This window comes from Rhinoderma darwinii, chromosome 13 (genome assembly GCF_050947455.1).
Source record: "Rhinoderma darwinii isolate aRhiDar2 chromosome 13, aRhiDar2.hap1, whole genome shotgun sequence".
Classification (NCBI taxonomy): domain Eukaryota; kingdom Metazoa; phylum Chordata; class Amphibia; order Anura; family Rhinodermatidae; genus Rhinoderma; species Rhinoderma darwinii.
Window position 1 is genome coordinate 47,418,318 of NC_134699.1, and position 18,249 is coordinate 47,436,566.

General features: G+C 41.4%; 1 long non-coding RNA gene across 1 annotated transcript; it reads left to right on the plus strand.

The window, feature by feature from the left end:
* Window positions 1–9,755: 9,755 nt before the first annotated feature.
* On the plus strand, window positions 9,756–17,917 carry LOC142666430 (uncharacterized). The gene is made up of 3 exons (XR_012851684.1): window positions 9,756–9,940; window positions 16,050–16,245; window positions 17,806–17,917. It is a non-coding gene; the product is annotated as an uncharacterized LOC142666430 (long non-coding RNA).
* The last annotated feature ends 332 nt before the right edge of the window (window positions 17,918–18,249 follow it).

Sequence of the window (18,249 nt, forward strand, 5' to 3'; positions counted from 1 at the left end):
ATAAATTGATCAGTCGCAAGTACCCCAAAATGATACCAATAAAAACATCGTTCCCTGCAAAAAACACCCCTTATACGGATGTAGCCATCTTTATCTTGACTCTGATCATTTGCTGTAGCGTGATATCATACAACAAAAGCCATTGAAAATTAATTTTAAAAGTCAAGATAAAGGATCTTGCCACTGTGTATTTAATCAGTCAAAAGTCAAGATAAAGACGGCTACATCTGTACCACTACGGCTATGAAAAAATAAAAAAAGTTTTTTGGCTTCCATAAGTCAGGGAAGAAAAAATATGCAGATGTGCAGGCCTGAGGAGAACATTTCTTCTGTTTCAAGAGGCGATTATCAAGGCCCTAATTTTACGGAACCAAGAAGGGGAGGGCCCAAACATATCTGCTGGAAGCGAGGGTACCCGCATTATACCAGGACACTTTCCCAGCAAAATTCCCCAAACTGCAAAGGTGCAGAGTGTGTAAGACAGGACACCATTTATCAGTGCGACACTGGGCTGTACATAAATGATTGCTTCAAAGTGTAACAAGCATAATTTCAGAATTTTTTTACCACATTATTATACCACCGTAGTATGCCCTGATGTGCTCTTCCCAGCCTCTATATGCCCCCACATTATAAACCAGTAAATACCAGTAAAACCCCACACAAACTACTACCAAACTAAATATGCGTGCCAAAAGTCAAGTGGTGCTCCCTCCATTCTGAGCCCTACACTGTGCCCAAACAGCAGTTTACTTCCACACATATTGCATCGCCATACCCGGGAGAACCCTTTTAACAGTTGGGGTGTGTGTCTCCAGTGGCACACGCTGGGCACAACCTATTTGCCACTGAAATGGCATATCTGGGGAAAAGTTAAAATTTTTACATTGCACCATCTGCAGCGCAATCATTTATGGAAAAGACCTGTGGGTGAAAATGCCCACTACACCACTTAATAAATGCCTTAAGGGGTGTCGTTTCCAAAATGGGGTCACTTCCAATGTTCCCTCTAAGTCTTGGCAGCTCCTGATCGGGGCAGTTAGGGAGCAGGGCAAGTCTCCATCAATGGTGGGCGATCTGATGACCAAACGTAATACCCCCAGAAAACACTAATATAGCGACTAAATAACCTACCGTATTATTCCAGTAGATCCAAGTCTTCAAGGTTGCCCACCCCTGCCATAGATAATCATGGCCAATTGCTGCTTGCCACTTAGACCATGCACAGCAGAACAAAGGGCAAAATATTACCACATGGCAAATTAAAAGCCGGTACAGGCTGAACATGTTTTAATCCTAAACTTAACATACAAACTTACCAGACTGTGCAGAAGTGTTGTGTATACACGTCACCCACTCCTGGCACAATTGCTTTGTTTTCATCTTGCTACAGTACATAGTGCCCGAATATCATGTGACGGGACTGATACTGTACTGGCAGGAAGCAGAGGAAACCGGATCTATAAGAATGTGTGAAACACAACAAATTGGTTTATAATTACCAGAAGGAACACATTATGTAGATCATAGTTATACTGAAGTAAAACAAATCTAAAAACATTCTAAAAAAAAAAAGGAGACACAATGATAAAAATTAAGGAATGGAACAGTTGGAATTGGGTAAAGTGCCACTTCTGAGCCATAAGGAGATGTGATGACAGCGTAGTGGGAGGGTGTTAGACTATTTTATTTGCTGTTGTCTTGTTAGCTAATTCAAACCTGGCACATGAAATGCACATGTATGCAGTTGCATTGGAATTACTTCAGATTTGCATGCCTTTTATGTTTATAATGCAAATCCACTTATTTACTTGAAATGATTTGTACGTCTTTGCAATCATTTTTATTGCTCCAATGCATGTTAAATAAAAAATTAGGCAGCCTAGTAAAATCTTGATTAAAAAATATCCAACCTCATTGTGTATACAGCTCTTATGCAGACCCATGTCTGCATTACACAAAAATGGTGGTGTGATAGAGGAGGGGCCAATGATCCCCTCACCTGTTATGTGGTACCCCACAAAGTGGAGTCTTCAGAAAGCAGGAATACACTGTATTTTGTATATGTGATGTGCTTTACTACTGTAATCTGTGTAAAGTGATTGCAGGCAGTACTCAAAGGGTTATTTTTTTTTACAAGGTTTGTTTATATTCAAACCTGCTCAGGGTAGAATACTCTAGAAGCATTATAAGCCTTTGGAGAAGCAACCAGCCAATTACAGAGCTACACGCGTGATTTTCACGCGCGTCGCACGGACCTATGTTAATTAATGGGGCCATTCAGACTGTCAGTGTGTTTCAAGCAGTGTATGTGCGCTGCGTGAAACTCATGACATGTCCTATATTTGGCCGTGTTTCGCGCAGCACGCACCCATTGAAGTTAATGGGTGCGTGCAAATCGCACTCGACACACGGAAGCACTTCCGGGTGCCGCGCGTGATGCGCGCTCCAGTAGTAAAAGAAATGAATGAAAACAGAAAAGCAGCAAGTGCTTTTCTGTTTGTAAACCTAAAACCAGAGTGTCATCATGATGCCGGCTGCGCGAAAATCACGCAGCCGCGCACCATATGCTGATGACACACGGACCTTCTGCGCCTGCAAAACGCAGCGTTTTTTGCGCGCGCAAAACTAACACGTCCGTGTGAATAAGGCCTTAGGGTTTTTCACAACAGTATTATTTACAGGAAATTTGTGTCGATGGAAATAAGTATTAGGAGTCCCAGAACCCTTCAGATAGGTGGCACCATAACTGTATGTCACATGTTGCTTACTCGGCTATAAATGATGTCTATTAACTGGGATTCTATGACAGAAACGAAATGCGTGCCCTCGCTCACACCACCATGGAGGTCAGTTTAACTTATGTAGTCTTCTAATCTCTACTGATCCATAATCCTCTCTAAAAACCCATGACAGAGACAGTAAGGGACAGTAAGTAACAGGAGGCTGTCCACAGAGCTGAGGAAGAGTTGTAAACGCGTTGTTACCACAACTGGGATTGTGCTCCTATTCTGTGTCTGCAACTTCAACACTAGGTCGCTATGCAGTAACAATTGTGCCATGCTGGTGATGCTCCTGGCAGAATGTGTACCACGGTTATGGTGATCACTACCCTCGCTGTGCTGCTGCGACGACATTTCTTCAACAAGGTGCAGCCGTAGGTATTCTATGATTCTGGTACCCACCATGCAACATTGGCAGCAAGCTACTATCTGACCCTCAAACCTCTGACAACCACCCACACATCACCTAGCACTTCTACCTATTTCATTCGTACATAATGTACCACCCAAATGTTGTCCACTGATATAGCATACAGATAGTTATACCTATTAGATTTCCCAGTTACCTGATCTTAAGTACCTGAAAAGTTCCCTGGGTTCTTTTCTCTTATCTTATTGAATCTCAATGCCTTCAATATCATATTTCAGACTTCCTGAAGGATCTAATGATAACCCAGCTCGAGGGCTGCATGTGGCATCAGCATCACCAGGCAGGTGAGTTTAAACTAGTAGGTGATAAGTAGAACACAAAACTTTTAAAGTGGTAATACAAATATAGTGCATTACGTAGTACAAACGGTACAACTTAAGAAATGTATCGGAATATTACAGTATTAACACTAATATTCAGAGTTTCCTGCAATATAAAGACAACCCTACAGTAAGAAAAGTCTTCCAACATCTCTGTACTTTTATGTCCAGGACTTCAAGACATTGAATTTAAGACCAGCCTATGTTCACTCTAGAGGAGGTAGGCCAGTATATACAACCAGTGTCACCTCATGTACTCTTATACAGGAGACTTTAATTCTTATATCTATTTCTCCTTATAACTACAGATATTTTAAGCCCTTTAACCCAACATGCTGTCTATGTAAATTACTTCTTCTTTGCTGGGACATATTTTCCATAAGGCCAAACTAGGCACTTGCTTATTCCAAGGAAGTTAATGGGGCAATACTGAAACGGAGCAATGTTAATCGTTGATCACTGCTTAGGACAGTACTAATATTAAAGTGTACCTCTGGTTTTGTACAACTTTTGATGTCATAAAGTCATCTCAAAAGTTTTTATGGTCACAGATGTCAAAATTCTGGTTCAGCGTTGAAACGCGTAGCCTCAATAAATCCTATTTGCACTACTATCTTCTAGTCTGAGTCTGATGTAAGCAGTGCTGTTTTAGCGGTTCCTATATATATTTATATATGTATTTATTTTTTTTTAACAAATTCCTAAAGGGGTACAGTGCTCAAAACTAGGGTCCTTTTGTTCTAGTGATTGGTGGGGGTCCCAGGTGAAGAACCCCTACAGTTGAAAAGTTTTGACATGTCTCTAACAAAGTTTTAGAATGCCGGGGGTAATCTTAAAGACAATTGTTCATCTATGCAGCATTCATTGTTTGAGAGACTCATTGGCACACATTACCCCCACTAGGGGTGGACAGACACTGCAGCTAGAGATGTTGCTTAACGTGAAACTCTCAAAAAAAAAAAGTGAACGACTGAGCATCCCAGGCTTGACAATTTTAGATAGTAATACACTGCTGAGCTTCATAGGGCAGAAGGGGGAGCTCTGTAGGCTCATTCGGCTGCCGGGACCTTATGATTTACCCAACCCCAGTCGTCTCCTGCTACCTACAACTGGAAAGGAAGAGTGCCTAGTGCAGTCTTGTTATGGCTTTATAGCAGAGTAAGGTAATAGGCCTTACATTGGTAATTTATGGATAATTTGTGATTATGTAAAACTTGGTTTATAGACATCAGATTTAGGGTATGTTCACATGGCCTATTTTCAGACGTAATTCGGGCGTTTTAAGACGGCTCCATTACGCCTGCAAACATCTGCCCATTGCTTGCAATGGGTTTTACGATGTTCTGTTCAGACGAGGTGTCATTTTACGCGTCGCTGTCAAAAGACGGCGCATAAAAAGACGCCCGTGTCAAAGAAGTGCATGTCACTTCTTTAGACGTTTTTGGAGCCGTTTTTCATTGACTCCATTGAAAAACAGCTCCAATTACGTCCATAATGGACGCAGCGAAAGACGCCTGCACATGCCATTACGGCTGAAATTCAGGAGCTGTTTTCGCCTGAAAACAGCTCCGTAATTTCAGACGTATTTTGCGTTTGCGTGTGAACATACCCTTAAAGTTGTGCCCTGCTCAACAAACAGCAGCTTTCGCCTTGACAGTCTTGAGACATTCAGTTACTACATGGTGGGCTATTCATTTGAATGGTTGTATGTAATAAAAATCTATAGCCGACAGGAACTACCAGCAAAATCAGTTGTTTTCCAGGGGTTTGAGAAGTTGAACGTCCAGTCGCTTCGGCTTTAGTTGATATAATGTAAATCCCAGGATCTCTCCTGGTAGTCGGGAAGCGATGCTTTTTTCATCCTATCTCCCAGCAGATTGCAGACTGTTGTAGTATTTCACACTGTAACCTGTTGACAAATAGGAAGGCAAATTTGAACTTCTCGGCTAACAAGAGCAATTCTAATAAATAAATTCTATTAGTAAATGGGCATTTATGCCGTTTTCTAACATCAAGTTGTACCAACACTATACATTTTGCAGAGCAAAACTCAATTCTGGACACGGCATTCACAAAAAAAGGCCTAGTTGTAAAGTTCAATGAGAAAACGGAGCATCATTCCAAGAGGATGACGAAGCAGCTTCGATTGGTTACAGTGAAGCAATGTGATTGATATTGGAGATATTGTTTGTGTCACAGGAAATATACTAAAGCTGTTGCGAGGGATTATATAGAGATTATATCGTGTTCTGGAACGCCGATAATATTTAATTTTACTCTAACACGTTATAAAGACATTGTGTTTACTGCAAAACAGAATAAAAGATGTTCTGTTCTGGAGCCAATATCAGGTGTATTAGAAAGTAAAAATGGGTCCGGTGCCCCCTCCTCCCCCGTGTAATAAAAGAGACATGTAGGGGGAGGTGTGAAGATGGGGAAGAAGACTCTGCAGTCCAGTCACGCTGAGGCTGAGCTCCAGAGCGCATTGCCTGTGGAGGGAGAGCATGCTGGGAGATGGGAAGCAGCGGGGAGCTGTGTGCTACAGCAGATTACAAATACACAGCATCAATCTCTGCAGAGAGGAGGGGGGGGATGTCCAGAGATATACATCAGACCCTGGGCTCTCGCATACATTCGCTGCAGATGTTTATATTTTTAAGTCTATGTATAGTGTTTATTCAGTGTACTCACATATACATTTTAAAGGCATTACATACACATATATATATATATATATGTGTATATATGTTTATATATATATATGTATATATGTTTATATATATGTATATATGTTTATATATATGTATATATGTTTATATATATATATGTGTATATGTATATATGTTTATATATATATATATAATATGTTTATATATATATGTATATATATATGTGTGTGTGTGTATATATATATATATATATATATATATATATATATATACACACAAACAGGCATATACTATAAATATAAGCTATCTAAAGGCAGCCATGGCACTTAACTACTGAAACACGTTGGGGTATTCATCCAACTGCATTAAGTCTAGTGAAAAATGTAATATACACATAGAGAACATCACCAACCCGCCTGATGGATGCCGGTCATTATCGCTGAAATGCTTCACTGCAGTGAATGGAGCAAGCTGTACTACAGGCTCAGCTCCACTACATGTCCTGTATATAACTATGTCGCAAATATCTTCACTGAAATCATCTTCAGGAAGAGACTGTCTTTTATGAGATACTAGAAGTGAATAAAGATGTTCTATTGTTAGATAGATAGATAGATAGATAGATAGATAGATAGATAGATAGATAGATATGACATGGATAGATAGATATGAGATAGATATGAGATAGATAGATAGATAGATAGATAGATATGAGATAGATAGGAGAGAGATAGATAGATATGAGATAGATAGATAGATAGATATGAGAGAGATATAGATAGATATGAGATAGATATGAGATAGATAGATATGAAATGGATATGAGATAGATAGATAGATAGATATGAGAGATAGATAGAGAGATAGATATGAGAGAGATAGATAGATATGAGAGAGATAGATAGATATGAGAGAGATAGATAGATATGAGATAGATAGATAGATAGATAGATAGATAGATAGATAGATAGATAGATAGATAATGCCACTGGTCTAAGCATTCTGTTTATGTTTACAGGTCTGGTCCTTAGGCATCTGTGCACCATGTTCAGTATAAGCAATGAACGGGTAAGTGGAACTACGCTACTAAAGCTCTCGCACACCTGAAGGTTATATGAAGGTCATGCTTTTTGAGACTGGTTTATTTGTATTGTATAGTGACTTTACAGTAAAAGAACCTAGAGGAAATCACACACTTCAGGGATGTTTCTGCTATTCAAAGCCAGGTACAAAAAGGTTGTGGCAATAAAGTGGCATCTATTTCATGCCACAAGCGGCATCTGTCATTTGGGTCAATTCTTTTGAATCATGCTCCACCAGAACTGTAGTCAACTACTAATTTTGCATATAACATATATAAGATTTGTGTTGCTCAATACATCCCTATGGTCACAACTGTGACATGGTGCCATCTGTCATGTACAGTATACTATGCCCATGTGAGATAACTGTTCAGCCCGAGCCTTATAGGTTCATAGAATTATAAAATCATTATATTGGAACAGAGGCAATGCCTCCAGATTCCAATCATTCGTTTCTCCCAGAAAACCAAGAGCACTACATTACTGCCAATAGTTTTAAGGAAATGGTTATCCAAGTGGAGAAAGTGCCAATATCTATTCATCATCATTTTATGAAGATATTTACACCGATCAGCCATAACATTAAAACCACTGACAGGTGACGTGAATAACGTTAATTTTTTTCATTACAATGGTACCTGTCAAGGCGTGGGATATTAGGCAGACAAAGTAAACAGTCAGATCTTGAAGTTGATGTGTCGGAAGCAGGAAAAATGGGCAAGTGTAAAGTCTGAGCAACTTTTACAAGAGCCAAATTGTGGTGGCTAGACGGCTGGATCAGAGCATTTTCAAAATGGCAGGTCTTGTGGGGGGCAGTGGTCCATGGAAGCACAATCGGTAAACTAGTGACAGGTTCATAGGCACCCTTGGCTCATTAATACACATGGGGAGCAAAGGCTAACCCATCTGGTCCAATGCAACAGAAGAGCTACGGTAGCACAAATTGCTGAAAAAGTGAACGCTGGCTATGATAGAAATGTGTCAGAAGACACGGGCAGATTTATGTATGCTCTCTGATATTTAGACAGCGTAAACTTAGACCAGGCAGTCCAAAATTGTGCCAAATTTTATCAATGGCGCAAGATGTATGATAAATTTGCCGTCTCTTTTTAGACAAGTTAGACATTTTTCTCTTCCTCATACCACCTCTCGTTTGGCTTAGTGTGCACCAGTTTTTTTGTGCCACAATTTTGATGCACGTTGAAGTAGGTTAAACCTTGCCCCTTTCTGCTATGCACCTCCATTTTTTTTAGACACTTTAAAAGTGTCTAGTGAGGCACAGACATCTGTTTATTTTGGGCACTTGAATAATTCAATTTGTCTAAATTGATTTGCGCAAAAAAAGGCGCAACTTCAGCCAAAATTCTGGCACAACAATAGAAGTGCATCGCAGATTGATGCTTTTGGGGCTGCATACCCGCAGACCAGAGTCAGTCGGAGTGCCTATGCTGACCCCTGTCCACTGATGAGAACCGCTTTTAATGGGCAAAAGAGCATCAGAACTTGACCATGGGGCAATGGAAGAAGGTGGCATGGTCTGATGACGATCTGATTACATCATGTTGACGGCCGATTGTGTGTGCTCCACTTACCTGGGGAAGAGATGGCACCAGAATGCACTATGGGAACAAGGCAAGCTGGCAGAGGCAGTGTGATGCTCTGTGTAATTGATCTGTTAGGAAACCATGAGCATTTATTTGGATGTTACTTTGACACGAACTACTAATCTAAACATTGTTGCAGGCCAAGTACACCCCTTCATGGTAATGATATTCGTTAATGGTCGTGGCCTCTTTCAGCAGATTAATGCGCCCTGTCACACTGCAATAAATGTTCAGCAATGGTTTGAAGAACATGACAAAGAGTTCAAGGTGTTGACTTGGCCGCTAAAGTCCCCGGATCTAAATCGGATTGAGCATCTGTAGGATGTACTGGGAAAACAAGTCCGATCCATGGAGGCCGCACCTCAAAACTTACTGGACCAATGATCTGCCGCAAATGTCTTGGTGCCACATACCACAGGACACCTTCACAGGTCTTGTAGAGTCCATGCCCCAATGGGTCAGAGCTGTTTTGGTGGCATGAAGGGAACGTACTCGATTTTAGGCAGGGGTTTTAATGTAATGGCTGAACGATGTACAGTGGCATATCCCTAGTACCTTCATTATGGCCTTTCTTAAGGTAATATACAGCACTAACTCTACATCCAGGAAAGATAAAAAGGAAGTGTTTTGGGGGCAATTTTGTTCATATCAGATGTTTTACAGGGTAAATAAGCTAAACTAGCCCCTCTCCTTTTGTAGAGTTGAGGGTTAACAGTTTCTGGTGATTAATTTGGTTTATTACTGTCTATTATATGTAATATCCACACCGCAAGACGGACTGGAAAACAATTCTATTGCCCAATAAATTATTGTCCATATTTAATCCACTGCAATGTGTAATGTACTGTTCCTTTTTGCAGTGTGATTACCTGGACTGTTACCTTAACACCCTTTCAGGGGCCTTCTCTGACAGCCTTGGATCTCTTCCAAGCCGAAGAATGCAGCTCTATTCGTATTAAAAGGATCAGTGGTCAGGGCCTCGCCAAGACCTGCCCTACCCTCCTGGATCCCAGACACATGAGAAACAACAAGGACATAGCTCCCCCATCCAGGTGACAAGTAGCAGATGGCTTTGTTCAGAGAGATTAAAGGCTTTTGCATGTGCTAAGGTTACTTGTGTGGATTTCTTCATTAGTGATGAAAAGAGTATTATTTATCTGCACAACATTTCATTGGAATATAAACAATATAATACTATGACCACCATCCCAGTAATAAAAAGGGCTTATTTAAGTTTACCCCATCAGTGGCTCGGTGGTATAACATACTAAAATGTCTGTCCTAGGTCGTGTACATTATTGATCGGCTCTATCTATATACTTCAAAATATTCTGTCCTCAGTGAGTCTCACGTTCTAATTTCCAGGCTGGTTAAGGCCGGTGGGGCATCTCCCTAATAGCAGTATCCGGTTTACTTTAAAAGGATTTGACACCAATTGTATTTGTATGAGGGCAGCCACATTGTCCTTCAGTGTTTGATGTTGGGGAAAAAAGTTTCATCGTATTGGATTGTAGTATGCCCGATCCTTTTTTTAACCAGGACATGAGTATTGCCAAAGGGACTTGGCAATTGCTTATCCCCCTCACCCTATAGACGTAAGCATACACCCCCAATCACCTGATTTCTAAGGGTATGTTCACACGATATCGACAATTACGGCTGAAATTACGGAGCTGTTTTCAGGAGAACACAGCTCCTGCATTTCAGGCGTAATTGCTCGTACTCGCATTTTGCGAGGCGTCAATTACGGCCGTAATTTGGAGCTGTTCTTCATTGAAGTCAATGAAAAATGGCTCAAATTACGTCCCAAGAAGTGTCCTGCACTTCTTTGACGATGCTGTTGTTTTATGCACCGTCTTTTGACAGCGACGCGTAAAATTACAGGTCGTCGGCACAGTACAGGCATTGAAATGAAAGGGGAGATGTTTGCCGACGTATTTGAGCCGTGTTTTCAGGCATAATTCGAGGCGTAAAATGGCTCGTTTACGCCTGAAAATAGGTTGTGTGAACCCAGCCTAATAGCCTAATAGTTAGCCGTGTCTTGCATGTCTTGCTGCAGGGAGTGTCTGGGGAACAGGGTGGTGGAGGGTCCTGGGCTTTTGCCCCTTTTGCCCTCCCTATAATCCAGCCTTGCTAATATCCCTATATCATGCATTTATAATATGGACATTTCCAGTTTACCTATTACGAATTTGCGCCTAGGAAGAACCCTTGGGAGCACATGGAAACCATAGAAAATTGTTGTAGATGTTGCCCTAGTTGGCTTCAGGACTCCAGAGCTGCAAGGAAACAGGAGCTAACCACTGTTCCACCATATGTATATAACTAAGGCCTCATGCACACGGCCGTGCCCGTAATCACGGCCCGTCGCAGACACCCGCGGGCCGCAATTTCGTGCAGTGCTCCAATACAAAGTATGGGAGCACGGCCTGCAAAAAAAGAAAATTAGGACATGCTCCATATTTCCCAGCATGGTTCTACAGCACGGACACCCTTCTGTAGCGATACGGAAAGGTGTCCGCGGCTAATAGAACCAGACGGGTCCATAATTGGGCACCGTATTGCGGTCTGCAATTACAGAGTTTTTTTACGGTCGTGTAAAGGGGTAAAATAATCTAACATACAAATTGACCCTCAAGTCCTTTGCCCTCTGCACCTGTACTCTAGGACCCTCTATTCTGAAGAACCGCATAGACACCCTCAACGGAGGTATTCAGAACCCGACTGAAAACCCATCTGTTCACTCAGGCATTTGGCAGCAATTAATTTCATTTCATCATATTGACTAAATCTTTAACTCAACAATTTATTCAGTGGATTTGCTTGAAAAGCTCTTTGATTCCCATGGGAGAAAAGTGCTGCCTAAGTATTATTATTATCTAATACCAAAAGCAATCTGTGCTAAGTTTGTGTGTGCGACAGTCATTTTATGTATTTTTGGTTGCTGACTGCAAATACTTAAATAGAAAATCCATGCCAAAATCATATGCCTGATTATACAGCAATTTATCATTTATTGTTGATCCATTTTCTAATACCTTCAGATCGATTGAAAAATAGAATTGCAGTGTATTAAAGTTGTTTGCCCTTGTCTTATTCCTAGCTGGCTTATTTGTTTTGGTTGTTTTTTTACTTTCTTTACTTGCTGAAAATTATTCTTATATACTCTAAGTTAAAGGGGCTGTTTAATTTTTTACATTGATGGCATAGCCCTAGAAAATGGCATCAATGTGTGATCAACAGGGGCCAAGTGAATTAGGATGAGCACCTGGACAAATAAACCACGGCCTCTTTGACCACCAATAATCACAAATTAATTGCCTATTCTAAAAGGGTTTTCGGCTATCCAACCCCTTTTCAGTATGAAGGAGCAGAACTGGAGTACCCGGCATAGCTACACACAAAAACAAGCCACTGTGCCTGCGTAAAGAATGAAGGGACCACAGCATTCACTTCTGATTGGTGGGGATCCTTACCCCCACTGATCAAACATTGATGGCCTATTATAAGGATGGCTCTTAAATGTTTTACTCCTGGAAAACCTCTTTAAAATTCAGACATACCCTTTTAAGAGCAACCCCCCCCCCTCCCCCAAAGATTAAAAAAAATCAACAATATTTCACAGTCTAGTTATGCAGGAAGGAAATTAATCTTTGCATAGTTAGGGAAACTGACTATTAAGAGATTAGGAACGCTGAGTGACAACCTCTGTGCGAACAGGTAATGGCAGCTATATTGGATGTCACCCAGTCTTCCCAGAAACATATGTAACCAAATGGCTGAATAGAATCTTGAACATGTGGACACAAGAAGAAAACTCAGGGACTAATGTTTAAACATAATTTGGTTTGTAAGAGAAATGGCCTTTAAAATTTCATCACTGTATTGAAAATATGCAATTAGCCAAATAATAGCTAATAGTAGCCCGGGATCTACAGGAAGATGCCACCAAACAGTTACAGCACTTTGTGAGGATAATTTGATCGATATCAATGAACCTTGGAAAGAAACGAGGTGGGAGCCAACAGGCTTTGCTGAAAATCTTCAGATTCTAGAGGTACTGTAACTTTCTAGGTAGGCTGTCTGGTAGTTCTCTCTTTGCTTTTATGATTTGCTTGCAAACAGGGAACAACAGACCATCTGTAACCAGCTTGACCTAGGGCCACCTCCTAAGGGCATTATCTAAGTAGCCTCCCTGGTATTCACCCTTTTACCCTCTTACAGGGATCTGAACTTCGCTGCGGGGTAGGCTACAAGGTCACTAGCTCTTAAGGTGGTCCCGGTGTGTGTAGCAGCTGGCCCTGCGGGAAACGGTGAAGTACACAGTGGGTGCAGGCACTGGCAGATGATACCGTGGCAGGCAGATGTAGGTCTAAATTCACAGTTCGTAACAGATATCGGGTCTTCAGGCTTGCAGCAGGACACAGGGTGCCAACAGGTAGTAGGCCTCAGGCCTGTATCAGGTAGCAGGATACAGACTGGTAGCAGGTGTAGTGAAACCGACTGGTAGTGTGTTACAGGAAATGGACAGGCAGTAGGTATTAGGATGCAGACTGGTATTGGGTAGCTGAATACAGACTGGCAGGGGATAGCTGAATATAGACTAGTAGCGGGTGACTGGATACAGGCTGGCAGTGGGTAGCTGGATACAAACTGGTAGCAGTTAGCTAGATATGGACTGATAGCAAGTAGTGAGATGCAGACTGGTATTAGACAGCAAGATGCAAACAGGAACCTTCGCAGGAAACAACTAAGTTGCACCAATGTTGCTCAGGCACCAGGTGATCAGAGGAGTTGCCAAGTCCAGAGCAACAGGGATTTGTTGAAGAGCATTGTGAATGTGTGCGCCCTGACCCTTTAAGAGACAACCAGGGAGTGCGATCCATGGAGCATACGGCAGCAAGCTGGAGGAGGAGCGTGGACACAGGAGGTAGGACAGATGCGCGAGCGGCCAAGAGCAGCAGAAGGACCAGTCTGCCGGCGACCCAGCAGCGGGGACTGCCAGCTGGAGCGGCACCATCCGCTGGCATTACAGTACGCCCCCTCTTGTGCCCCCTCTTCTTGGGTCCAGTACTTGAATGGAATTTTCTAAGGAGTGCTGGGGCGTCGATGTTCTCTGAAGGCTGCCATGACCTTTCTTCGGGATCAAAGCCCCTCCAATCCACCAAATAAAATGTCCTCTTGCCTATTCTCTTGAAGTCAAGAATGTCCCCAACTTCAAACTCATGTTCAGGACCAACAGGAGAAGGAACAGTAGCAACAGAAGAAGTACTGGAATAGCCATACAGAACCACAGGCTTGAGCAGAGACACATGGAAGGCGTTAGGGACACGGAGGAAAGGAGGCAGACGAAGTTTGTAGGTAGAAAAACCTAAGCAAAAGGATCAATACTGGCACAAAGATAATGAATATAAAAAATTTATATTTTATTAGTGAATCGATACAAACACATTAAAAAAGATGAGTGACACAATGAAAAAACGCGTCAACCTGTGCAGGACCAGATATCATATGACCGGGGCATGAACACACATGAATATGGATGTGTGCGTTTATATATGACACATGTATATTAACAACACTGGCTGTGTCTGGATTGTATCAAATTTATACATGTTATATGCCAATGGCAGTGTAATATAAAGTGCTAAATGCAGGTAAGGAGACATGTAAAAAAGTCAGCCACTACAATGTGCATAGGTAAAAAGAATTTGTAGAGCACATCCAGCAAAGTGCAAGGCAAAAAGACACAGACAATGGTAACCATGAGCCTAAGAAATAGACAACAGACACATGTACAGGGAGACGTACATACCAGGGTTCATAGTCCTGCTAGAGGAAGACACCAAGACCCGACACGCGTTTCGGCGGATGCCTTCGTCCGGGGGGTGGCATCATCCTGGCAGGGACCTCCCCTTTATGGTACTAAATTAGGGTGTGTGGGATCAAATCTCCTGAACACGTCGGAGGGAAGATGGACGGCGTCTGGCAGAGGGTACGAAGATGGCCGCCGCCCCAATTCCGGAACCGTGTCATCTGGAAGTTTGTAGTTAACCGGATTTATTTTCTTCAAGACTTCAAATAGGCCCAGGAAACGGGGGAGCAAACTTGTACGAGGGTACCTACAGACGGATGTTCTTCATGGTAAGCCAGACTTTATCTCCAGGTGAATACTTATCTGCCTACCTCTTTATATGAAAAACAGTTTGGCCAATTTCGTTTGCAGCCAGACCAGCATAAAAAATTCCCATAGGAACTTCAGAGGAAGCAGGAATGAAAAGAGATATCTGAGAATGCTTACTGTACACAATGAAGAATGGAGTGGAACCCGTAGATTCTCCAGAGTGATTGTTATAGGAGAATTCGGCCTAAGAAAGAAGGTTCACCCAGTTGTCATATTAACCCCTTCCCTCCACAGCCATTTTTTGGATTTTCACTTTTGTTTTTTCCTCCCCATGTTCCAAAAACCGTAAAGTTTTTATTTTTCCATCAATATTGCCATATGAGGGCTTCTTTTTTGCGGGACGAGTTGTAGATTTTCACAGCACCATTTATTGTACCATATAATGTAGTTGGAAACTAGAAAAAAACATGTGGGGTGGAATAGGGAAAAAACACGGATTCCTCAATCTTTTGGGTGGTTTTGTTTTTACGGCATTCACTGTGCAATAAAAACGGCATGTTATCTTTATTCTGCTGGTCAATACGATTACAGCGATACCAAATTTATATAGTTTTTTTATGTTTTACTACTTTTACAAGGAAAAAACTGATTGTTAAAAATAATATTTAAGCTTTGTCGCCACATTCTGAGAGCCATAACATTTTTATTTTTCCATCGATTTAGCCGTGTGACAGCTTATTTTTTGCAGGGTAAAATCTTAAATATGTTTTTTAATCTTATTTTTAGAAAATAAAAATGAATATTTCAACATACAGTATATTTTTTAGAGTGCGTAACAACTCTACAAACCTAGTAATATATAAAAAATATTATTATTTTAATAAAAATATAGATCTTGCAGGATGTTTAGGATAATATTTTGGCAAAACTTAACTAAAATTAATTCAGATTATTTTTTTCAATTTGTAATAATCTTAAATATCTCGCTATTATTATGATTATTTTATTGACGACATATATATATATTTTACATTTAGGCGTTCGTTCTTTACTTGCAAGACTTAGAGAAAGAATAGAGGAAGAAAATCAATTAGAACCATGGTGTTTCCAGAATGATCCTCAATGGAGACCTAACGATGTACGTCCATCCTCAATTCAAGATGCAGTTGTCACGAGGCGGGGTGTGGATCCACTGGGCCGTACCGCGTAGCAGGATGGCTGCTGGCCAAACAGGTATGGTACAGAGTCTATAGTTCAGAAAAGGGTACCTGAGGCAAGGCAGGCTCGGCTGGGACCAGCCAGCAGGTAGACGTCAGGCGTGGTGCAGTAGAACAGGCGTGGAGATGCAGCAAAACACGACAACAGCTCAGCACAGTAGTAGACCAGGATGGTTCTGATAGCACGGGAAACAGGATACAGGTACGGGGAACACTGGGAATCTGGAAGACACTTAGGAGATCATTTGCAAGACAGACGGGAAACAACAACAATGCTCAGGCGAGGATAAGAAGGGCGGTGACCCTCTTATAGTCCAGGAATTCATGAGTTGATGATGATTTTCAGGTGCCTTTAAGAGCGGGCACGAGCACGCGCAGTACGGGAGACCGACTCGATACCCGGAAGTGCGTGCCGGCGCCTCACAGGGGGACGACGCAGCACAGCAGCAGTACGTCCATGGCCGCGGTCGTCGAGGGGTAAGTAACGACAGACCGCGGCCATAGACGTTACAACAGTGGGAAGACTACATAACCACAATTTGTGTAACTGCATAAATTGCAAGGAAATGAACAAAGTAGAAGAAAGTATTTGTTGTAAGGAATTTGCATCAATGGACCACTTCATTGGAGTAGGAAATTGTGTCAGGGTATGTTCACACGTGCACGTCCGTTACGGCCGAAATTACGGGGCGGTTTTCAGGAGAAAACAGCCCCGTCATTTCAGCCGTAACGGCATGTGCAGGCGCTTGAACGCCGCGTCCATTACGGACGTAATTGGCGCTGCTTTTCATTGGAGTCAATGAATAAAGGCTCCAATTACGTCCCAAGAAGTGACAGGACACTTCTTTGGCGCGGGCGTCTATTTACGCGCCGTCTTTTGACAGCGACGCGTAAATATACGCCTCGTGTGAACAGACAAACGTCAGCCCATTGCTTTCAATGGGCAGATGTTTGTCAACGCATTCAAGCCGTAATTTCGGACGTAAATCCAGGCGTAAAACACCCGAATTACGTCCGTAATTTGGCCGTGTGAACATACCCTTATAGTAAATGATCACTTCAATCAACTAGTTACTGATACCGACCATCTGACAAATCTACTCATGTTTTCCAGTGGTTTAACGCAAAAGAGAATTTGATCGTAACAATCATCGGTAATTGAAAATAAATAAAAATATTAGAACAAAAATATTATTTATTTTTTTGTTAATAAATGAATATTTAACTTTTTTTAATTATTTCTCTATTGCTAAATCATTTTTATATTTTTATTTTAAAACATGTAATTTTTGTTGATTCATTTTATTTTTTTTTTTAAATATCTCCATTGGGCTGCTTATCGTTCCTTTTCTAACATGGTTTACGGGTTTCTAGGAAAAGCACATCTGGAAAATAACTTTTCAATGAGGTCCAATCATGTTCCTCTCGTACAAGTAAAATCACTTCTTTTATTATGTCCAAAACAAAATCTTGTGAACTTGGCTCATAAAGTGCTTTCACTACCCTAAAATGTAAAGAACAGATGCGAAAGCTATCTAATTTTTCCAATAATTACTTTGTTTACCATCTCTTCTAGATTGTTGGGATATTGACCGGTCTGAATCAGCCAGGTATGCATTCTATCTATTTGACTTGGAAAGCCGTGCATCACAATGTATCGATCGCGTTTTCGCCACAAAGTCGTACAACCCTTCACAATACAAGATGCCATGCTATGAAAATGTAATTTTTAAAATAATGTATATATTTTTAAATACATCTTTTAATATTGGCTGAAAACTGTGAAAAATGAATTAAAATGGTGTATCTTACCCTATCCTGTGTGACACTGTCTAGTCCTGTACGGTATCTAAATCTATGCTTTCTGATACTGTGTGCTGAGCAGGTGTATCTAATCCTATCTTATGTGACGTGTGACACTGTCTAGTCTTGTGCAGTATCTAACTCTAAACTGATGCTTTCTGATACCGTGTGCCAGTGGCAGAACTACCGCTGTAACAGCCATAGCGGCTGCTACAGG